The following is a 24,669-nucleotide window of genomic DNA, read 5'->3' as shown; positions in this document are numbered from 1 at the left end:
GTTGCCATGTGGGACTATGCTGTCATTGAATTACGTGAAATCGGGAATCAATACAGACAAAGCCTAAAGAAGTCCTTCCAAATTGGCTACTGTGTCTTTGGAACACTGCTGTAGAGGGAGCGTTATTTTTGGGAAATCAAATAAGCAAATTAGCCTTAATTACTATACACTCCTCCCTCTGCCAATGTTTGTATACTCTGGCTGCCAAGTGAGAATCCAATTCATTGCTAAATGACTTACAACAATAAGAGAAATACAGAGACACTTGTCCCAATGTGGGACACATACTGCATGCTCCTCCTCATTGGAATACACTAGATGAATTGCAAGTGTATTGAGGGGACTAGGAATGAATCACGCCATTTATGCTGTTAATTTTGTTGGATCAGATCATGAAACCTTCACAACAGGCATAAAGGACCCTATCCTGCTTAGTGCCCCCAATCAGTGGTATGGGACTCTTTGACCCATCCTTAGCCCAGAAGTAGGGCAACCCATTTCAAAGGCTGCTCAAATTGTGGCTGGTGTAGCAGAGTCATAATACCTAAGGCACAGAGGGGCGAGTAGGAGCTACGGGCCATGCTCCAAAGGGGCATGTCAGTCCAAGCCGTGCATCAGAGAGACAGATGTGGACTGACCTGATGGCCACTGGTACTACAATGGAAGATATCGATGGGCAGCCAAATGCAGTACCTGTCAGGCTCTGGAGTAAATTACCCCAAAAACAAAGATAGACTAAACTTGAAACCAAATCAGTGGACAGGAAGAGAAACTGGGGCTGAAAGACCCAACCCTTATAGTCTATGTGGCCCTCTGCTTCTCCTGCTGAGGAAGCCTGGCAGGCTCCTTTTTGCCTCACACAGGGAACTAACCAAGATCCCCAAATAAGTTATATATGGGGGCACCGGGGATCAGAGGTCAAATATTGAGTTAACAGCCTTCAGTTCCCCTTCTAATGAGCTTAGGGTTGGACACTCATGAGCACTAGAGTGGCATGCACCATAATATATGGAAAATGGCCCCTACCCAGTGGGCCTACATTAGCCATTGCCATGTACGAGAGCCGAAGTATTACAGCAACACAACAACAGCTACTAATACAGATTAAGTGGTTGCCACCTCAAAAGTATACAGTGTATAACTATATATAGCTCCTGTTCCAGGCTATATATTGGGAATTGATATTTTGCAAAATATCACTTTGCAAAGTATTGTAGGTAAATTCCATCTATGTTGCCAAGTGGTCAAAACGGCCGTAAGAGAACGTGTTAAGTGGTTTCATTATGCATGGTGGTGGTGCATCAATATAAGTTACGAGGGGGCCATCAAAAAAATTACTGCCACCATTAAGGAATTGGAAAGAGTGGGCATTATAATCCTCATTCACAGCCCATTCAATAGCCCAGTCTGTCCAGTGAAGAACCCTGATGGAGCCTGGCGGATGAGTACTGATTATAGAGAACTTAGCAAAATCACCCGTCCTTTGTTTGCAGTTGTGCAAAGCACAGCTAATTTATTACAGGACATAAATACTCAGTTGGGCCAATTTTCTTGTGTTGGATCTTGCCAATGCCTTTTTTAGTATCTCTTTAGATGCCCCCAACCAGTCTGGGTTCTCCTTCCTGTGGGAAGGACACCAGTGCTCCTACTGGTAGCACTGGTATGAAGGGTATCTTCATAGTCCCATGATTTGTTATGGTCATGGAAACCTCCAGCAGAGGTCACTCTTTTTCATTATTTTGTTGCTGTTATGTTAACCAGTAAATCTCTTGCAGAATTGGAACCTGCCACTAAGACCTTGAGAGCTGAGGATGGGCAGTAAACTGGGACAAATTGCCAAGGCCTGCATGGCCTGTCAAATTCTTCGGTGTTGTTTGGTTAAGTAAGACTGAGACTATTCCCTCTGCTATTGTTGGTAAAGTGCAAAATTACCACACCCTATAGCCTCCTAAACAGCTCATGACATCACTTGGTTTGTTGGTTATTGGAGACCACTTATGTCCCATTTAGCATAGACTCTAAAACCTTTGTGTGCCCTAGTTAGAAAAGAAAGAACATGGGAATGGGATGCTCCACAGCAGGCTGCTTTTGAGAAAGCCAATCAGGCTATCACACAGGCTCAGACTTTATGAGAGGAGGGGGGACCCAAATGTGTCTTGTAAATTAGACATGGCCAGTGCTGATGTTGGCTTTGGGTGGGACTTATGGCAAGGGCAAAACGCAAAGCGAGTTCCCATTGACTTTTGGTCTCAGCTCTGGAAAGGATCTAAACTACAATATTGCCCCTTAGAAAAACATCTGTGTGCTGCCTATAATGCCTTATTGCAAGTTGAAGGACTAACTCAGAAATGCCCTGTGAAATTAAGAACAGCCATCCCTGGACAAGGGTAAATACAGGCCGCTGCCACTAAGCCTCAGTCTGGCAGTGCCACCACTGAGCACATTTGCGAAATGGAAAGCTTCTTTGCTACAGTGCAACATTTTTTACAACAGCCTTTTTAGTACAGAGATGCATGATATCTTAGGACCTATTTTCTATATGGAAGAACAATGCTTGCCTCTCCCCACTGAGCCTCCTGAGGTGGCTTTTTCTGTGCCCACAGTTGACTGATGTGGCTGCACACCTGAGTCTGCCTGGTATATTGATGGATCAGCATGTGAGCAGCTGGACCTCTGGACGGCAGTAGTCGCGCAACCTAGTATGGACATTATGGTGGGAAACCAGGACCATGAAAAGCAGCCAATGGGCTGAATTAAGGGCCATATGGATGGCCGTTATCCATGAACCAGGAGATGCATTAACTACTTGTCCTGACCATTGGGCTAGTGCACTGGAGTCTGACAGTGTGGACGTCCTTGTGGAAGCAAGAGCAATGGACTGTTATCTGCCACTTTTTGTGTAGAAAAGAAATGTGGGAAAACCTCGGGATTGCCTGTCACAAGCAAAAGGTAACCCTGTTTTATGTCTCTGTCCATAATACTGATTCATTACCTGGCAATACTAAAGTTGATACTTTAGCAAAAATTTATAGCCTAGAGTCAACATCGCATGAGGCTGCTGAACGTTTGCATAAGAAAACAGGACACTGAGAGTAGCAAACCCTGTGGAGACTGGCGCAGCAATTTCTGCTGCCCATCACCAGACAACCACTAAAGAATTTTATGGATGCCTGCCCTTCTTGTTCACAGTGATGCCCAAGGATGTTTCCTCACCAACTTGGTCACATCTGCCGTGAGGAGATTCTGGTCACCAGACGGCAGGTAGATTATATTGGGCCCCTTCCCTTATACAAAGGTGCAAAATATGCCTTTATAACCATAGATACAGCAACAGTTGGACTGTTGCTGGCCTTCTCAGCAAGGAAAGCTAACGAAAAAGCTACAACATATAGCTTAGAAAAGCTAAAGGCATTCTTTTGGGTCCCCACACATGGGGACAGTGATAGGGGGTCCCCCTCTACCAGACAACTAACCCAAGCCTAGGCTACTAGATATTTCATTTGTCTTACAATCCAACAGCAATGGGGTTAATTGAAAGGATGAATGGGCTTTTAAAAGAGCAGTGAAAAGATGACAAGCAATTTCTGCAGCAGTGGACATGCCAGTTGCATGCAGCTCTCACAAACCTCAATTCACAGCCTTGAGTATCTGCTCCTTCTTATTGAACTGGTAACCACAGGGGCCCATGCAAGCACCGCAAATTCTGGTGAAAGGACCAGCAGCGCTACAGCCACAATGAGGTCATGAAGATAACTTGCTCTTGCCTTTGTGATAAGCATTAAAATCAGAGAAAATAAGGTCGATTGGCCAATGGCAACGACATTGGTTGGGAACCCTAAGCCCATGGGGTATTGGGGCCACCCAAAATTTAAGTATTAGACCACAGTTTATTTAAAAAAATGCAAAAGTTGTATATGCAACCAATCTAGGACCCCCATACCTCAAGGTACAGTATGTATGACTTTGGACCCTTAGTATGCCCAGGGTAACTGTGAATCTGACTCCAGAAGACCCTGCAATTGCAGGGGGGAAAAGTGTGGTATCTAACACCCTTCACAGCACTCCTTCTCCAGGAACACTTCTGTCCACCAGTGGAAATTCGGCTTGCATTCTATTAGAACAACATCATAAACATCTTTCTTTTTGGCTTTAGTTTCTGTGGTGAACTACATGCATAATAAATCTCAGTGCTGAGTGCACACTGAGCTGCCGTTGTTGGGCGCCACTGGCCTGCCTTGGACTGTGATCCCTGTGAATCGAACATGGTGTGGAATAACCTGCTGGCCTGGCAGAATTCAGCACATTGGAAAATCCGGAAGAATCTCATTTAAGACTGAAATCACAGGTTTCCATAACTTTGAAGGGTTGTTATCTCGGTGGGGGGTGGGGGTGGGTTCCCTGTGTCCTGTTGCCTCTTTTTTATGCTGCTGTTGAGGAATATAGATGCAATGTCTGTCCTATGGGCGATGTAGTCTGATGTGTGTCGGTGACTGAAATGACCCAGGGTCCATTATGAAAACAAGTGATGACACGCAGCTGCCTACATGACCAGGACAGACATTAAAGGTAAACAGAACCCCCTCAGGGGGATGTTATTAAACCTCCCCTTCCCCATTCAAAATTTCATGAGACTGTGCTGAAACTCCATTGTCACACCCTGTGAACCTCCCCCTTTATAAATCACTCCCAAGGCACTCCTCTCTCTTTTTTGCATGGAACACAGACTTCCTTTTCCCCACGGGTTGCTATCAGGATGAATCTTGTCCGGTTTGTAATTCTCTAATTAAACTCATGAGTAAGTCCATGCCTGGCATGTTCTTTGGTCATCTGGGGGCTAAGTTAGGTTGGAACAGTGTATTAATCAGTAATAAACAGGACAGGCAACATTTTTACACATACAGTTTTTAACATAAAACATAGAGAATGAAATATGTTTCTCTATCATTTGCTTTGTTTTCATAATCTTGATAAGATTAATGGTTATTTTGTTATTGCTTTTAACATGTTATTGCTTTTTAACATACTAAAATCTTAGATTTGGCTCTTTTAATTCATCAGGGATAGAGGATTAGTGGTGCTGAACCATTTCCGATGGAGCACGTAGACTGCTACTTCCCAGATGCCTTCAGAGCTCTGACCACCAAGGCCAACATCCGAGCACAGTGCATAGCACCTGCTGGGCCAGGTACATTCCCGACCCCCGTCCTGGAACACACGAATACCTTGTAATCCAAGATGATGTGCCCGTTACATTCCTGTATGCCCTGGGACATCAAAAGCAATTGTGAACTCGCCATGTATTCATGAAGCTGAATAAAAAGCAGGCACTGGGTGCAAGGACCTTCTTCAGGCTGCAGATAAAATTTATTTCATGCCCTGGACTCCCTGTGGTACTTATATTTTGATAAAATATACTTCCTTAGAAGATTTCCAGAACAGTCACTGTATTAGTTAGGGTTCTCTAGAGAAACAGAATCAACAGGAAACACTCGCAAATATAAAATTTATAAAAGTGTCTCATGTAACTGTGCAAATGCAGACTCCAAAATCCGCAGGGCAGGCTGTGAAGCCAATGATTCCGATGGAGGGTCTGGACGAATTCCACAGAAGAGGCTCGTCGGCCGAAGCAGGAAGAGAGCCTGTCTCTTCTGAATCTTCCTTAAAAGGCTTCCCGTGATTAGATTAAGCATCACTCATTGCAGAAGACACTCCCCTTTGGTTGATTACAAGTGGAATCAGCTGTGGTTGCAGCTGGCGTGATCATGATTTAATTCTATGAAATGTCCTCAGACAGACAGGCCAGCACTTGCCCAACCAGACAAACAGGTACCACCACTTGGCCAAGTTGACACATGAACCTGATCATGACAGTCACCAAACAACAACACAAAAATTCCAAATTGAGTAAATAGTACTGGATTTGTCTTATATGGTGGGGCTGTCTCCTTTAACGAAGAAAAAATGAGGAATATTATGAAATTTAACTTGAGGACTAGAATTAAGAGTGGTGAGGCGATAATTAACTCTGTCAACTACTACAATACCTCACTGTGTAGATGGCGAGGAAAGACATATCGACCTAGGAGATAGAAACCCAGGAAAATGGTTTACGGGTTGTATGTGCCACTGAGCAGAACAATGGATTGATAGTTATTAGCCAACTGAATCCAAGAACTCTTTGATTTGAAGCAGCGTGGGAGGGTTGTTTATGACAAATGCTTTTAATGATATGCAGAGTCCTCTGTGTGGTCAGATCAGTTTATCAAGGCAGTGGAAGTGAAACAGGCAAGAATGCAATTGGTTACATTTATACTACCCGAATAAACAGCGCAGAATATGTAGGTGCTCCCTTCCCTAAGCAATACCAATATATTGTGGCAGTGGATTACAATCCAAGAGATAATCAATTGTTATGTATGGAGCAATAACTTCATTCTATGATAATTTCTGGAATTTGGACCACCTGACCCTGCCCAGGTGCCTACCACAGCTGTGACAATAATTTCTTCGGCTGAGCTGTTCAACTCCACAGTATCAACCACAAGCACTACTTCACAGAAGGGCCCCAAGAGCACAACCTTAGCGGGATTGCAGGAAGCAAGCAGAGGGACAAAACCATCTCCAGCAGTTTCTACAACTTCTCTAACATTACAAATATTTTTCACCTGCCAGAGAGATTATGTGAAGCATTACAAGTAAGGGGGATGTGGTGGCCTCAGACACAAAAGGAAATGATGGTTGAATGGCTGTGTCCCAAGGGAACAAGAGGAACTGCCTTGTGTATCTTTGCCTGGTTCCACTGGAACACGGAACCTTAGGGGTCCCAATCTCAGCAACTGCATCCCACACTGGGTAAATTTGCTGGCTCAGAAGACCAGAAGTGGAGAAAATGCTGCTAGTCTTACCAATGAACTGGCTAAACATACCAAAGGGCCTGTGTTTTCTGGGGATGTGATTTCTCCACTGAGATTGATGGAGCTGTTGGTGGATATTCTTGATGTACAGCCGCAGTAACTGAAACCTAGTGAAAAGGATTCAGTTGGATGGAGTTGTCACATGGCAACTGTTGATATAGTGGACAACCTTCTGACAACTGAAGTCTTGGAATCATGGAACATGAATTCTTCTGAATAAGCACATGCTACATAACTCAAAACTTGAGGAATGAGCTTGTGTTCTGGCTAACAATCTCTCGGAATCAACCAGGAACTCAATGCCCACAGATAAAACTGTCTTGGAAATTGCAGTAATAAGTACAGAAGGACAGGTCCAAGACTTTAAATTTCTTCTGGGCATCAAAGGATCAGGCAGCTCGAGCCAACTCTCTGCCAATACTGTCAAACAGAAAGCAGGAATGGGCTTGCAAAGTTGGTGTTCATTATTTACCAGAGTCTGAGACAGTTAGGAAAATGAAACCATAAATTGGGTGGTGATTTTATAGGTCAAAATAATACATAACATTGCAGAGAATTCCCACATCATTTCAGTTTCAATCAATAAGGAGCCCAGCTGAGTATAACTAACCGATCCTGTGCTTTTTATCCTACCACACAATTATCTAACAATTATTTCAATGCAAGCTGCTCTTTCTGGAATGACTCAGAGAGAAGTATGATGGGATACTGGTCTACCCAGGGCTGCAAGCTGGTTGACAATGATAAAACTCATTCAGCATGTATATGCAGCCACCAATTCAATTTTGCAATTCTCATGGCCCAAAAGGAAATTGTATACAAAATGGAGTTTGTGATTACTCCTTACACTCATCTCCTGAGTAGGAACTGTCATTTCCCTTGTTTGCCTGGCTGTCTGCATCTTCACTTTCTTCTTTTTCCATGGTCTAGACAGCAACTAGAACCTCTGTTTTAGCCTTTTCATTGCTGAATTTATTTTCCTAATAGGCGTTAATCAAACAAAGTATATGATTGCATGCCCAATATTTGCAGGCCTTCTACATTTTTCTTTTTGTCGGCTTCTACTCAGATGTGCCTAAATGGTGTACCACTCTATATGATGTTAGTTTAAGTGTCTGAAAGTAAATATTCAAGGAAGAAATATTACTGTGTTCCTGGTTACTTGTTTCCTGCTACAGTGATTGAGTTTCAGCTGCTATTGACTATTGATATGGCTATAAGAGTCATGGAATAGAAAAAGCTTATTGGCTTCATGTTGATAACTATTTCATATGGAGTTTCACTGGATCTGTTATGTTCATGATTCTGCTAAATACTATCTTCCTGGTGTTCATGTTGTGCAAAATGGTGAAACACTCAAAAACTTTGAAATCAGATTCTAGCAGGTGGGGAAACATTATGCCTTATGTGCTTGGTACTTTGCTCTTTTTGTGACTTCTTGGCCCAACCTGGTCATTTGGGTTACTTTTTCATAAAAATAAGGAGACTATTGTGATGGAACATCTCTTCACCACCTTTAATGCTTTCCAGGGAGTATTCACCTTTTACTGTGCTTTCCAAAACAAAAGTACAAAAAGAACATGGAAAGTGCTTCAGACACTCGTGTTGAAAGAGTCTGGAAAGTGCTTTGGGCTCTCGTATTGCTGTGGTGGTCTCCCAGCTGACAGCCCCCACAGGTCAGGGAAGGCGTCAACTGCCAGAATCAGGGCCTCGTAACCACCGGCATACAGAGCCATATAAGAAGGATGTAGAATGATGCTAGGAGAAAAGTATCTGCATCTTCCTTTTTTCAGGTGCTTTCAAAATCACTTCAGTGCTTAATCAAGGATTCACTGAATAATGCCAAGAACTCAAGTGCCATGGACACTCTACCGCTTAATGGTAATTTCAACAACAGTTGCTCACTACACAAGGGGGACTATCATGGCAGTAGGCAAGTTGTAGACTGTAGACTGAGTTGGAAGTGTTTTCCTTTTGAGAAAATGATCACTTCAGAATTAGTGCATAACAACCTCCAGGGCAGCAGCAGTGGAGATCATGTATTGCAGCAGATATTTCATCTTAATGCGCCGCTGCAGCCCAGGCCTGGAGCTCCATCACGTAGGACCCAAGGATCCATCCAGTCCTCAACAGACTCACTCCTTCCATACCAACCCCAGAAGACAGTGAAGCCTGAGGGAACTGGCCACTGTTTGTCACATCTGACAGCTCAGGCTGAGGACCACTCAGTCCCCCACAGATACTCTATTCTTTTTTTTTAAGCGTTTTAACTATATTGCTTTATTTTAATCTTTACAATACACTTCATCAGGTTTTTTTTTTATTAATTAACGGAAAAAAGAAATTAACCCAACATTTAGAAATCATAACATTCTACATATGCAATCAGTAATTCTTAACATCATCACATAGATGCATGATCATCATTTCTTAGTACATTTGCATTGGTTTAGAAGAAGTAGCAACACAACAGAAAAAGATATAGAATGTTAATATAGAGAAAAAAAAATAAAAGTAATAATAATAGTAAAAAACAACAACAAAAAAAAAAACCTATAGCTCAGATGCAGCTTCATTCAGTGTTTTAACATGATTACTTTACAATTAGGTATTATTGTGCTGTCCATTTTTGAGTTTTTGTATCTAGTCCTGTTGCACAGTCTGTATCCCTTCACCTCCAATTACCCATTATCTTACCCTGTTTCTAACTCCTGCTGGACTCTGTTACCAATGACATATTCCAAGTTTATTCTCGAATGTACGTTCACATCAGTGGGACCATACAGTATTTGTCCTTTAGTTTTTGGCTAGACTCACTCAGCATAATGTTCTCTAGGTCCATCCATGTTATTACATGCTTCATAAGTTTATTCTGTCTTAAAGCTGCATAATATTCCATCGTATGTATATACCACAGTTTGTTTAGCCATTCGTCTGTTGATGGACATTTTGGCTGTTTCCATCTCTTTGCAATTGTAAATAACGCTGCTGTAAACACTGGTGTGCAAATGTCCGTTTGTGTCTTTGCCCTTAAGTCCTTTGAGTAGATACCCAGCAATGGTATTGCTGGGTCGTATGGCAATTCTATATTCAGCTTTTTGAGGAACCGCCAAACTGCCTTCCACAGTGGTTGCACCATTTGACATTCCCACCAACAGTGGATAAGTGTGCCTCTTTCTCCGCATCCTCTCCAGCACTTGTCATTTTCTGTTTTGTTGATAATGGCCATTCTGGTGGGTGTGAGATGATATCTCATTGTGGTTTTGATTTGCATTTCTCTAATGGCCAGGGACATTGAGCATCTCTTCATGTGCCTTTTGGCCATTTGTATTTCCTCTTCTGATAGGTGTCTGTTCAAGTCTTTCTCCCATTTTGTAATTGGGTTGGCTGTCTTTTTGTTGTTGTTGAGTTGAACAATCTCTTTATAAATTCTGGATACTAGACCTTTATCTGATATGTCATTTCCAATATTGTCTCCCATTGTGTAGGCTGTCTTTCTACTTTCTTGATGAAGTTCTTTGATGCACAAAAGTGTTTAATTTTGAGGAGTTCCCATTTATTTATTTCCTTCTTCAGTGCTCTTGCTTTAGGTTTAAGGTCCATAAAACTGCCTCCAATTATAAGTTTCATAAGATATCTCCCAACATTTTCCTCTAACTTTTTATGGTCTTAGACCTAATGTTTAGATCTTTGATCCATTTTGAGTTAACTTTTGAATAGGGTGTGAGATATGGGTCTTCTTTCATTCTTTTGCATATGGATATCCAGTTCTCTAGTCACCATTTATTGAAGAGACTGTTCTGTCCCAGGTGAGTTGGCTTGACTGCCTTATCAAAGATCAAATGTCCATAGATGAGAGGGTCTATATCTGAGCACTCTATTCGATTCCATTGGTCGATATATCTATCTTTATGCCAATACCATGCTGTTTTGACCACTGTGGCTTCATAATATGCCTTAAAGTCAGGCAGCGCGAGACCTCCAGCTTCATTTTTTTTCCTCAAGATGTTTTTAGCAATTCGGGGCACCCTGTCCTTCCAGATAAATTTGCTTATTGGTTTTTGTATTTCTGAAAAATAAGTTGTTGGGATTTTGATTGGTATTGCATTGAATCTGTAAATCAATTTAGGTAGGATTGACATCTTAACTATATTTAGTCTTCCAATCCATGAACACGGTATGCCCTTCCATCTATTTAGGTCTTCTGTGATTTCTTTTAACAGTTTTTTGTAGTTTTCTTTATATAGGTTTTTTGTCTCTTTAGTTAAATTTATTCCTAGGTATTTTATTCTTTTAGTTGCAATTGTAAATGGGATTTGTTTCTTGATTTCCCCCTCAGCTTGTTCATTACTAGTGTATAGAAATGCTACAGATTTTTGAATGTTGATCTTGTAACCTGCTACTTTGCTGTACTCATTTATTAGCTCTAGTAGTTTTGTTGTGGATTTTTCCAGGTTTTCGATGTATAGTATCATATCGTCTGCAAACAGTGATAGTTTTACTTCTTCCTTTCCAATTTTGATGCCTTGTATTTCTTTTCCTTGTCTAATTGCTCTGGCTAGAACCTCCAACACAATGTTGAATAATAGTGATAGTGGACATCCTTGTCTTATTCCTGATCTTAGGGGGAAAGTTTTCAATTTTTCCCCATTGAGGATGATATTAGCTGTGGGTTTTTCATATATTCCCTCTATCATTTTAAGGAAGTTCTCTTGTATTCCTATGTTTTGAAGTGTTTTCAACAGGAAAGGATGTTGAATCTTGTCAAATGCCTTCTCTGCATCAATTGAGATGATCATGTAATTTTTCTGCTTTGATTTGTTGATATGGTGTATTACATTAATTGATTTTCTTATGATGAATCATCCTTGCATACCTGGGATGAATCCTACTTGGTCATGATGAATAATTCTTTTAATGTGTTGTTGGATACGATTTGCTAGAATTTTGTTGAGGATTTTTGCATCTATATTCATTAGAGAGATTGTTCTGTAGTTTTCTTTTTTTGTAATATCTTTGCCTGGTTTTGGTATGAGGGTGATGTTGGCTTCATAGAATGAATTAGGTAGTTTTCCCTCCACTTTGATTTTTTTGAAGAGTTTGAAGAGAGTTGGTACTAATTCTTTCTGGAATGTTTGGTAGAATTCACATGTGAAGCTGTCTGTCCTGGACCTTTCTTTTTAGGGAGCTTTTGAATGACTGATTCAGTTTCTTTCCTTGTGATTGGTTTGTTGAGGTCATCTATTTCTTCTTGAGTCAAAGTTGGTTGCTCATGTCTTTCCAGGAACCCGTCCATTTCATCTAAATTGTTGTATTTATTAGCGTAAAGTTGTTCATAGTATCCTGTTATTACCTCCTTTATTTCTGTGAGGTCAGTAGTTATGTCTCCTCTTCCATTTCTGATCTTATTTATTTGCATCCTCTCTCTTCTTCTTTTTTTCAATCTTGATAAAGACCCATCAATCTTACTGATTTTCTCATAGAACCAACTTCTGGTCTTATTGATTTTCTCTATTGTTTTCAATTTCATTTATTTGTGCTCTAATCTTTGTTATTTCTTTCCTTTTGCTTGCTTTGGGGTTAGTTTGCTGTTCCTTCTCCAGTTCTTCCAAGTGGACAGTTAATTCATGCATTTTTGCCTTTTCTTCTTTTCTGATATAGGCATTTAGGGCAATAAATTTCTCTCTTAGCACTGCCTTTGTTGCATCCCATAAGTTTCGATATGTTGTGTTTTCATTTTCATTCGCCTCGAGGTATTTACTAATTTCTCTTGCAATTTCTTTGAGCCACTTATTGTTCAAGAGTGTGTTGTTGAGCCTCCACGTATTTGGGAATTTTCTGGCACTCCGCCTATTGTTGATTTCCAACTTCATTCCTTTATGATCCGAGAAAGTGTTGTGTATGATTTCAATCTTTTTAAATTTGTTAAGACTTGCTTTGTGACCCAGCATATGGTCTATCTTTGAGAATGACCCATGAGCACTTGAGAAAAAGGTGTATCCTGCTGTTGTGGGATGTAATGTCCTATAAATGTCTGTTAAGTCTAGCTCATTTATTGTAATATTCAGATTCTCTATTTCTTTATTGATCCTCTGTCTAGATGTTCTGTCCATTGATGAGAGTGGGGAATTGAAGTCTCCAACTATTATGGTATTTGTGTCTATTTCCCTTTTCAGTGTTTGCAGTGTATTCCTCACGTATTTTGGGGCATTCTGGTTCGGTGCATAAATATTTATGATTGTTATGTCTTCTTGTTTAATTGTTCCTTTTATTAGTATATAGTGTTCCTCTTTGTCTCTTTTAACTGTTTTACATTTGAAGTCTAACTTGTTGGATATTAGTATAGCCATTCCTGCTCTTTTCTGGTTGTTATTTGCATGAAATAACTTTTCCCAACCTTTCACTTTCAACCTATGTTTATCTTTGGGTCTAAGATGTGTTTCCTGTAGACAGCATATAGAAGGATCCTGTTTTTTAATCCATTCTGCCAGTCTATGTCTTTTGATTGGTGTGCTGGTTTGAAAGGAAGTATGTCCCCTAAGAAAAGTCATGTTTTAATATAAATCCCATTTCTTAAAGGTAGAATAGTCTCTATTCAATGCTGTGATGGGATCATCTCCCTGGTTGATGAGATTTAGTTAAGAACGGTTGTTAAACTGGATTAGGGGATGATATGTCTCCACCCATCTGAGTGGGTCTTGATTAGTTTCTGAAGTCCTATAAAAGAGGAAACATTTTGGAGAATGAGAGACTCAGAGAGAGCAGAGAATGCTGCAGCACCACGAAGCAGAGAGTCCACAAGCCAGTGACCTTTGAAGATGAAGAAGGGAAATGCCTCCCGGGGAGCTTCATGAAACCAGAAGCCAGGAGAGTAAGCTAGCAGATGACGCCGTGTCTGCCATGTGCCCTTCCAGCCGAGAGAGAAGCCCTGACTGCATTCGCCATGTGCCTTTCCAGATGAGAGAGAAACCCTGAACTTCATCGGCCTTCTTGAACCAAGGTATCTTTCCCTGGATGCCTTTGATTGGACTTTTCTATAGACTTGTTTTAATTCTCAGCCTTAGAACTGTAAACTAGCAACTCATTAAATTCCCCTTGTTAAAAGCCATTCCGTTTCTGGTATATTGCATTCCAGCAGCTAGCAAACTAGAACAATTGGGAAATTCAGTCCATTAACATTTAGTGTTATTACTGTTTGGATAATATTTTCCTCTAACATTTGCCTATTGTATTATATATATCATATCTGATTTTCCTTCTTTCTACACTCTTCTCCATACCTCTCTCTTCTGTCTTTTCATATCTGACTCTAATGCTCCCTTTCGTATTTCTTGCAGAGCTGGTCTCTTGGTCACAAATTCTCTCAGTATACTTTTTATCTGAGAATGTTTTAATTTTTCCCTCATTTTTCAAGGACAATTTTGCTGGATATAAGAGTCTTGGTTGGCAGTTTTTCTCTTTTAGTAATTTAAATATATCATCCCACTGTCTTCTAGCTTCCATGGTTTCTGCTGAGAAATCTACACTAGTCTTATTGGGTTTCCCTTGTATGTGATGGATTGTTTTTCTCTTGCTGCTTTCAAGATCCTCTCTTTCTCTTTGACCTCTGACATTCTAACTAGTAAGTGTCTTGGAGGATGCCTATTTGGGTCTAATCTCTTTGGGGTGCACTGCACTTCTTGGATCTGTAATTTTAGGTCTTTCATAAGAGTTGGGAAATTTTCAGTGATAATTTCTTCCATTAGTTTTTCTCCTCCTTTTCCCTTCTCTTCTCCTTCTGGGACACCCACAACATGTCTATTTGTGTGCTTCATATTATCATTCAATTCCCTGAGCCCCTGCTCACATATTGTCCTTGAGTTCCCTGATACACTGTTCAAATTTTTCCATTCTTTTCCCGATCGTTTCTGTTTCTTTTTGGAATTCAGATGTTCCATCCTCCAAATCACTAATTCTATCTTCTGTCTGTTTAAATCTATCATTGTAGGTATCCATTGTTTTTTCCATCTTTTCTACTTTATCCTTCACTTCCATAAGTTCTGTGATTTGTTTTTTCAGTTTTTCTATTTCTTCTTTTTGTTCAGCCCATGTCTTCTTCATGTCCTCCCTCAATTTATCGATTTCGTTTTTGAAGAGGTTTTCCATTTCTGTTCGTATATTCAGCATTAGTTGTCTCAGCTCCTGTATCTCATTTGAACTATTGGTTTGTTCCTTTGACTGGGCCACATTTTCAATTTTCTGAGCGTGATCCATTATCTTCTGCTGGCATCTGGGCATTTAGTCAGATTTCCCCGGGTGTTGGACCCAACAGGTTGAAAGATTTTTCTGAGAAATCTCTGGGTTCTGTTTTTCTTATCCTGCCCAGTAGGTGGCACTTGTGGCACACGTTTTTCTGCGGGTCCCACTAGTAAAAGGTGCTGTGGGTCCTTTAACTTTGGAGAACTCTCACCGTGGGGGAGGTTCGCCAGCCGAAGCGGCTTGGAAGAGTGCCAGCCAGCCCGGGGGTCCGAACGCAGGGAAGGTCGCCGGCCACTGCAGCCCGTGAGAGCGTCCATCCGAATTTCCTAGTCGGCCCGGGGCGCCAAGCGTGGCGGGAGGGCGCCAGCCGCCGTGGCCCGGGAGAGTGCACCGTTCCCAGCCGGACCGGGGAGTCACGTGTTTGGAAGGGACCCCCTGTCACCGTTCTCCGCGGCCTGGGGATTTCCGATCCAGTTCTCTCAGTTGGTCCGGGGGGCCTTGTGTGGTGGGGGCGCCAGCCGCCATGGCCCGAGAGGACTGCCTGCCCAATTCTGCCATCTGGCCCGGGAAGGAGGAAGGGAGGGACTCCGGCCGCTTGCCGCCCCGCCCGGGAAAGCCCGTGCCCCTCGGTGATCTCACCGGAGTGGGTTCTCTCAGCCAGTCAGCCGTTCCAGGATGGGGTATGCTGTCTTTTTGTTCTCTGTCATGGCTCCGGGAGCTGTTCTGTATCGTTTCTACTCCCCTAGTAGCTGTTCTGGAGGAGGAACTAAGATCTGCGCATCTTACTAAGCTGCCATCTTCTCCGGAAGTCGATACTCTATTCTTTATATAAGTGTTCTAGTTTGCTAGCTGCCAGAATGCAATATACCAGAAATGGAATGACTTTCAAAAGGGGAATTTAATAAGTTGCTAGTTTACAGTTCTAAGGCCGAGAAAATGACCCAATTAAAGCCAGTCTATAAAATGTCCAAGCTAAAGCATCCAGGGAAAGATACCTTGGTTCAAGAAGGTCGATGAAGTTCAAGGTTTCTCTCTCATCTGGAAAGGCACATGGTGAACACAGGGTTTCTCTTTCATCTGGGTGGGCACATGGCAAACATGGCATCATCTGCAAGCTTTCTCTCCTGGCTTCCTGTTTCACGAAGCTCTCTGGGAGGCATTTTCCTTCTTCATCTCCAGAAGTCGCTGGCTGGTGGACTCTGCTTCTCGTGGCTATGTCATTCTGCTCTCTCTGAATCTCTCTCTGAATCTCTTATTCTCCCAAATGTTTCCTCTTTTATAGGACTCCAGTAAACCAATCAAGACCCACCGAAATTGGTGGAGACATCTCATCACCTAATCCAGTTTAACAACCACTCTTGACTAAATCACATCATCCAGGGAGATGATCTGATTACAGTTTTAAACATACAGTATTGAATAAGGATTATTCTACCTTTATGAAATGGGATTTTGATTAAAACATGGATTTTCTAAGGGGCACACATCCTTTCAAACCAGCACAAAAAGCATGCCCAATCTTGGAGACTCTCTTGATACATCTCTGGCTCTTTGTTTCTCTGCTATTCTTGGCACTGTTTCTTGGACTGGAAGCAATATGCATGCTGAGGATTTCTTGGCATACCACTTACAGGAAGATATCTAGAAAAAAAGGAACTGCTTTTTTTGTGTGCCTTTTCCAAGAAGCTGCCCAGAAGACGTGTATCAAAGATTTTCCTTCCTGTCATTCACCATAACTAGGTCATATGTTCTCTCTCTTTAAACCAATAATGCCAGGGAAAGGGATTGCCTTTAATGTGTAATCAGGATCTACCCCAGGAACCATAGATGGGGTCAGCTTTCTCTGAATTGCATGGGAAAGCATTTATTTTGGAAGCAAAAAAAAAAAAGATTTTCCATTAGGAAAAATAAATAAGTGGATGACAATAGAATCCCTTACCTATTACTTGAGTGCCTATCAAGGAGGTTGAAGATTCAGTGTGCGTAAACACATGCACACACACACATACACACACAATCCTCCAAATATCTGTTGTAATTTTTTATTGAACTAAATCAAGATTTAGTTTGCAAGATTATGGCTGTGTTAATAACCTTCACTCTTAAGCAAAGTAATTTACTAGGATTTCATTTCCTTTCTTGCTTATATTCTGCTTTTCCTAGAATTAATAATTGTCCTTTTAAAAATTTGGTTTTCTGTGAAATAACCACTAAATTCTTCATTCAATTGCTTAGTTTTCTGTGTGACATCACTGAATTTTTCCTCATCAGAATAGCCTATAAAACTCCAGCCAATGTGGTCCATCATGCCAGGCCATTTTATTCTTCTTTTCCTTTGATGATAACTGTCCTAGAGCAAGCCTTTATCCTGCTCTTATCTGGGCTGGTTGAGCTACCTCCAATTCAGTGGGATTTCCCTTCACTATTACCCTGGGAATCCCTTAACATCCCTCGTGTATTAGATCCCCAGTCTACTGGTTTATTCAATGAATTGGTGGTACACTCGCTCCAATCACTGCTCTGAGAAAGAGTGCATGAAAATTAAGTATTTTGAAACTTTGCATGTCTGAAAATTTCTTCAGTCCACTCTCATACTTTAAATGATAGTTATTGAAAATAGAATTTTAGATCAAAGTCTTTCAGAATTTTGGAGGCATTTCTCCATTGTCACAATGATTTCTGATCATTTCCTCTGCATGCATATTCTCTCTCTTTCTTCCCTTGCTCCCTTGCACCCTCTCTTCCTCTCTCTCTCTCTCTCTCTCTCTCTCCTACATGCCTTGGAGTATATCCTTTATCATCCAGTTTTCTGTGTACTCAGTGGCCCATTCTTTTTTTGGAAAAAAAAACCTCTCCCTTTTCTCTTGTCTCTCATATCATTCGTTTAATTCCCTTTCTTCTCTTCTATATTTTCATTTCTTTGTCTTTTGTGCTATTTTCTTAGAAAATTCCTTAAATTTGCCTGCTATTCTCACGTTTTGCTGTCATATTTAAAATTTTAAGAGACTTTTCTTATTCTCAGAATGTTCCTTTTAAAATACCACTCTATTCTTGTTTGATGAATGTTTCTCTTTTTTGGAAAAGATTCACATTTATTTACAGTCAATCCATGTTAAATATTAGTGATGGACTCATTATTAACAGGTTTACACAAAGGGGCGAAAAGAAAAGCAAAACTTTGCTGAAACAATTTATATTTCATTAGAACTTCATCATAAAATAAATTAATCACTGAATACAGGCAGAAGAAATATGGAAGAGTAATATTTATGTTTCGTTCCCCTTTTAAAACAGGAATAGGCACCTTTGTTTACTAGAAAGTTTGTGGGAAATACTTAAACCTCTGTCCTCTGCTCAAGAATAAATGGAAGGGTGAGCTAGGTGCCTGGAACACAAATCCTCTGCTTTCTAAAGACTGGCACCCATGATGGCCCCAATACAGGAAAGAGTTTCCACCTGTGCTGGGAGGAAATGTGTGGCTCCGACTTGGTGTGGATCACCGACACTCCTGCTTCCCATTGTTTATTGCATGAAGATTGTGGTAGAGCTTCAGGGGCTGTTTTCACCACAAGGCAAGAAAGAATACACACTGTTCTTCCTCTGTAGTAGAAGTAGCACAGAGGGGAAGCCCGAGAGTGGCTGCATCCCATGGCAGGAACCCAGTTCCAAAGAACACTTTATAACCACTAAGCCCTAGGGTGCATCTGAGCCATTTCTTCATCCTTCCAACCAACAGAGAAACCCATTCATGGTACATGACAAGAATCAAGAATCATCTCTCTGGAAATAGTTCATCAAAGGTGAAGGGGAGGAAAAGATGGTGGATAAGGAGTAAAGGGAAAGGGAAGTCAGCTCTTTGAACCAAAGAAGGAACAGAAGCCTGAATGTAAATGCTGGATAGAGAAAGCTCTCCCATCCCACATGTTGATAAAGAAAAAACAATGTGCAATCCAAGAGAAGAAAGAAAGGAGAGACTAGAGCATCAGTGTGAAGTAAAGGAGATTGCAAGCACATGCAAAAGAAATCTTTCTGAAATTAAATCCCAACAGTGCCATGGTAATGAGCTGAGAAAACCACCTGTGTCTCCTAAGGAGAAAGCAAATGGTGAGAGTCATGATATATACATAAAAAAAAAATTAGAACCTCTGAGAGAAAGGAAACCAAGTTTTTGCCTCTAAATATTCACTGTCAGAATCCAATGAGCAAGCCCCAGGAAGAGGGACAACTCAGCAAAGAGCATCTGAGAAGTGGGATACTAAAGAAATCAAGGCAGAGGATAGCCAGGCATGCCGGCCATCCAGAAGAGGCTGCGCCTGTGAGTTTCCAGGTGCAGTTAGAATGGTTATGCATTTTAACCAAGAGCCTTCTGCTGAGGAAAATGAAAGACCAGCAAACCATTAGTGATGTCGCCCCAGCATAAATTTCAGTTGCCCCATTTAAAGCTTTCAGAAGATAAAGTCTATTCATAATGTCTTTTTTTGCCAGATTGAGGTCAGCTCTGCAGTCCTATCTAAAAAGAAATGCAAATGGATACAACCAATCTGGAAGAAGCCCTGATAATCCCTTCAGCAGAGCGTCACAGGAGTTTGGACCCAGTGGGCCTGGACACCTTGTGACTCAGACCCTCCTACATAGCCCCGTCTACACATTGTCATAGTTGCCGAGATTCTGCCAGTGTGCTGTCACCTTTCTTCACTGAAGTCAGCCCTGGGCTCCACAGAACTGAGTGAAGGCCTCATCTTTTCCCTGGAAGAGCAGCTCAGCGCTTTGACATTGTCTGAATTCCAAGGCTCAGAGCCCTGTTTCCCTTCATGGCAATGCTTCAGGTGGAGCTTTTCAAAGCTACAAAAAGGAGCACTAAGATTTTATCTCTGTTGGCAGAATTGGAGGTGACCCAAAGAAATTCAAGCTCCCAGAAGAAAGTCATTGTCTCACAGTGGACCTGCACGCTGGAAGTTGTGGCACTGTACCCTAAAAGGCATGGCCTGGCTTACGCCACCATCAATGGCTCTGCCAGCCCCTAACAGAGGATGGGTCTGGTAGAGGCATTCAACGACAAATCCAGGGGCCTTAATTTTATGCTACTCTTTCTCTTGGCTGGAGGTGTTGGTCTGAACCTGATTGAAGAAAGCCATCCTTTTCTTCTGGACATGCCCTGGAGTCCATCACTCAAATATCAAGCTAGTGACTGAATTTACTGAGTAGCACAACAGAAAGATGTTGTCATACACAGACTTGTTTGTGAGGCAGCAGTGGAAGAGAAGATCTTACAGCTCCAAGGAAAAAAGAAAGATTTAGCCAACCAGATCCTATCAGGAACTGGAGAATCTGTCACCAAGCTCACCTTGGCTGCCCTCAAAATTCTTTATGGCATCTAACCTGCTTACAGGGCTCCGAACGGTGCCACTATTGGTTTGAATCAGGATCTGAAAATAACAACCCAACCCAGGTCACTGAGCTCTGTTCTCAGCGTTCCATTTCACTGTCAAGCATTATGTCTTCCGCAAAATGTGACACAATCTTGCCCCCCAAATTAAGGATCAGGCATCATGTTGTTCAATTGGTTGAGTGACTTAATGATTGAGTGGTTTAGAAACCAATAAATTCAGATATAAGAAAATGCTCTGGGATGACATGATTTTGGACAACAGCTCTGGCAGGGTCGTACATAAACCTTGGTAAAAGCTCAAAAAGCTCTGTGTTGGCTTTCTCTTCTCAGCCGACCAGGAAGCTAGTGTTATTACCTGGGCTACATCCCATCTCTTAATCACATCTTGCTGCTAAGGCTGTTCCTGTAGCCATTCCTTTAGGGGTGGAGTAGAGTATGGATCCCTGCAGAGGTTCCTCTGCTGATGTCTCCATTCAGCAGTTCAGCTTTCAGACTTAAGATCAGGGAGATGCTTTGTACATAACAGATGTTTAGAATTCACAGCATTGCATCATTTGATGTTGTATAATTTAATATTGGCATCATCACTGTATCATTTGGTAGCTATATCTTTTAGTATTGTATCATTTAGCATTTCTATCATTATATCATTTATTATTTGCATGATATCATTTAGTACTTGTATCATTTAATGTTTGTAATATCATTTTTCACAGTATTTAATCTGACAAATTTTTGTACTTTTACAAGCTTTGCACCATTTGTATCATTTTGTGTATTGTATCATTTGGCATTTCCAGTGTATCATATATTATTTTGATATTGTCTAATAAATATGTGCTTACAATGTAAAAAATAAAAAGAATAAATAGAGGCGTGATAAACAGTCTTTTCTAGATTACAACATGGCTTCTTTCCCCGCTTAGAATATTGTACAACTCCCAGCCACTACTTCACTCATAGAGTTCCTCGTAAAATAAGGAAACAAGCACTTAAACTTCATTAGCTACAGTGCAAATCTGCCTTTGGGTTAGGCCAATTCCAGAGAAAGGGTTAAGTGGTCCCAAAAAACAGAATAAGGATACCATAAGGGCAAAGAATTATTTTTAAAGAAATGTTAGAAACTACCGCTGAACAAGAAACTGTGGACACAATTTTTGTGTTTAATCATAATTAATATCATTCTGGAGCTATCTTTTTCTTTCTTTCTTTCTTTTTTTTTTGCAGTAGAATAAGTCCATGGTTGGCCAAATCCATTTTTTTAAAAATCTGCAAAGCAAACAATTTTTTTTTAATTTTCAGGTAAGGTGATTCACAAATAAGTATGTGTCGTTTCTAGTGACCAACAGTAATAATCGCTAGCATTATTAGTTGTAAAGCACTATGCTAAAAGTTACATAAATTCACAACAGCCCAGTGAAGTGATTCTGCCTTACCTTTTTCAACAGATATGCCATAGCATGGAATTTTGCTAAAACATGTTTGGAAGTCCTAATGCAGAAGCCACAAACATCTGCTGCTGACCCTGTGGGATGACTCATTGCCTAGAGAGCTCTGTTCCAATAATTTCGACTAGTCATGAAACATCTGGTAGGATCATTTTCAGAATACTTGTGCGCTCTCTGGCTTTCTGTGCTATCTTGGCCTGTCCTCCTTTCTTTGAATTTGACTGAGCTTAGTTTTACATCTGACATCTCTTTGCTTGGTATAAGGGTTTCTCAATTCACATGTACCTAAGGATGACTTTATATAAGCATGTTAAAATGACTAAAGCAATAATCAAGGTTATAAAAAAAGAAAAGATACCTTGGAAGTGCTAAATGAGAACCAGGATTTATTGTGTTCTTATTCCTTGTTGAACGCAAATAAGAAACCTGAGAGATAAAAACCTTCAGGAGATAACCCACGAACATTTCGCCAGGGACCAATAACTGTTTTTATTGGGTGAAGAATCCTATTTTGCATATTGTTTGTTAAGCAGTCCACTTTATTTTCTCATACTGATTTTGTGTGAAAGCATGCATTGTCCTTGAAAGAAGTCCCCTTGTAAATCATTCTCTTCAAGTTGAAGCTTAAAGAATTTAAAAAGAAAGCTGCTGCTGGCCTTGGGAGTATGCTACCAGCCTCTCATATGTAAAGGCCAGCTTCAGCTTCCTGGCAACTTGCTTAACCTAAAATTAGAAAGCCCGCCCCCTGACATCAGCAGGAGAGGCTCGATCTAGACTGAGTCACAGCAGGAAAGCTTCACGGTGTTCTCCACGTCCTCATCTCCAGTTTATAAGTTCGCTGCGAGTTTTGCACCCATCTAAAGTTTTGCTCTTAAACTCATGTCCCCAATGCTAAAATCAATAGCATTTTCTCCGCTTTCGTCATATTTCCCAAGTCTCTCTTCTGTAAATATTTTTCCTACTTGTGCAGTTGTAGAGGTCTGACTCCTTTGCTTCCCCCTCTTCCCATAAGGGTCTGCATTCTCTGAGTCTTAGGTCTTGGTTGTCTATTTCTTTTTTTCCCTTCTTGTCCATTTCATTTTACCTCTGCTTCCCTCTTCACCCTCAGGGCTATTACATCTTTTCTTAAGGTTTTACTTCTCATTCATTCAACAAATACTCCTTGAGTAAGTATTCCCTGACTCTTCCCCTCCCTTCTCTTTTTTAAATTTCACACCCACATTCAAGCCATCAAATTTTGTTGGCTCTACATTCAAAATCTATGTGTTCACTGCAACCGTCCTGGCTGAAACTACCATCATCTCTCTCCTGAATCACTGAATTTGGCTCCAAATTGACCTCTATGTTTTGCATTTTATTTTCCTCACCCCGATCCCCTCATTTTAGTCTAACCTAGCAACTGGCCACCATGATCCTTTTCAAGTCCTTACGTGAGACTTAGTTGTTGCTCTCCTGGCCTACATCCAATTGGCTTTTTGATTCAGAATAAAGTTGAACAAAGTTGTTACCAGGTTTCGGCATTCTCACACTACTGCTCATCTGCTCAGTTTCCCCTGCTTGTTATTTGTTGGGTTTCATCTATTATTCTTACCCACTGTCACTCTGCTGGTTGTCCCCTTGCTTTCTTAGAACACTCCAGACATATCCTAGGCCAAGAGGTCTTTGCACTTCCAGTTTCTTCTGCCTGGAACACAGTTCCTACCTACCACATGGCATCGTTCTTTCTCTCACCACTTTCAATCTTTCCCCAAGCATCACCTTCTGAGTGAGGCCTTCCCAGGCCCTGCTATTTAAAGTTTCAACATACCTTTTCTTCCTTGGTCATTCCTAGGTGCCTTTCCTGATTTTATTTTCTCTGACTACTTATCATCATCTGACATACAATATATCTTACATTTTTATACATTTAATATCTCTTTCTTCACACGAGGATATAATCCCCATAACGGTATGGATTGTTGGTTGCTTTTTCACTGATATATTTGTTTTCCAGTGTCTAGGATAGTGCTGGAGATCTAGTAATGCACTGAGTAAATGTGTTTTTAATGAACAGATGAGGGAATGAATAGATGCCACTATGTGCCACTCACTTAGTCTACAATGATGAGAAAGTATTGGATCCTGCTCTTAATAAATAAATTGTCTAATAAAAACACTCTTACAAAGCAAAGTGAATAAAGTGAAATGATGCATGAGAGTTTTCTAAGGGAGTGGATCATGAACAGAGAAACCCAACTTAGCCTGGGGTAGGGGGATACTCAAGTCAGGCTTCCTGCAAGAGATGGTATCTGAGCTTGATAGAAGTTAGCCATTAAAGGGAAGAAGAAATGTCTGGAGAGGAGTTTACTGGATATAGGAATAGCATGGATAATGTCATGGTAACTGAGTGGATGCTGTTGGTGCTTCACTCATTTTTTCATCAGATCTCCTTATCATTTCTGAACATGCTAACTTGTCTTTTCTTGGTCAAGACCTAAGTCATTATTGGAGGGCTGCCATGCCTATAAGCTGAGCAGACTGGGAATGGCCCTCAGCCCCCTTAGTCGGTGCCAGATACCTTTTAGGGTATATATATATATATATATATATATATATATATATATATATATATATATATACCCCATTCTTTTATCCCTTGGCCAGCATATTTCTGAGGGGGTATGTTGTACAAGTTCAGTGG

General features: G+C 41.0%; 1 pseudogene; it reads left to right on the top strand.

The window, feature by feature from the left end:
- Positions 1-641: 641 nt before the first annotated feature.
- On the top strand, positions 642-20,530 carry LOC143683055 (adhesion G protein-coupled receptor L2-like; annotated as a pseudogene).
- Positions 20,531-24,669: the final 4,139 nt, after the last annotated feature.

Source organism: Tamandua tetradactyla, chromosome 5 (assembly GCF_023851605.1).
Source record: "Tamandua tetradactyla isolate mTamTet1 chromosome 5, mTamTet1.pri, whole genome shotgun sequence".
NCBI classification, from domain to species: domain Eukaryota; kingdom Metazoa; phylum Chordata; class Mammalia; order Pilosa; family Myrmecophagidae; genus Tamandua; species Tamandua tetradactyla.
Note: the sequence above shows the minus strand (reverse complement) of the source record. Positions and strands in the feature narration are given on the sequence as shown.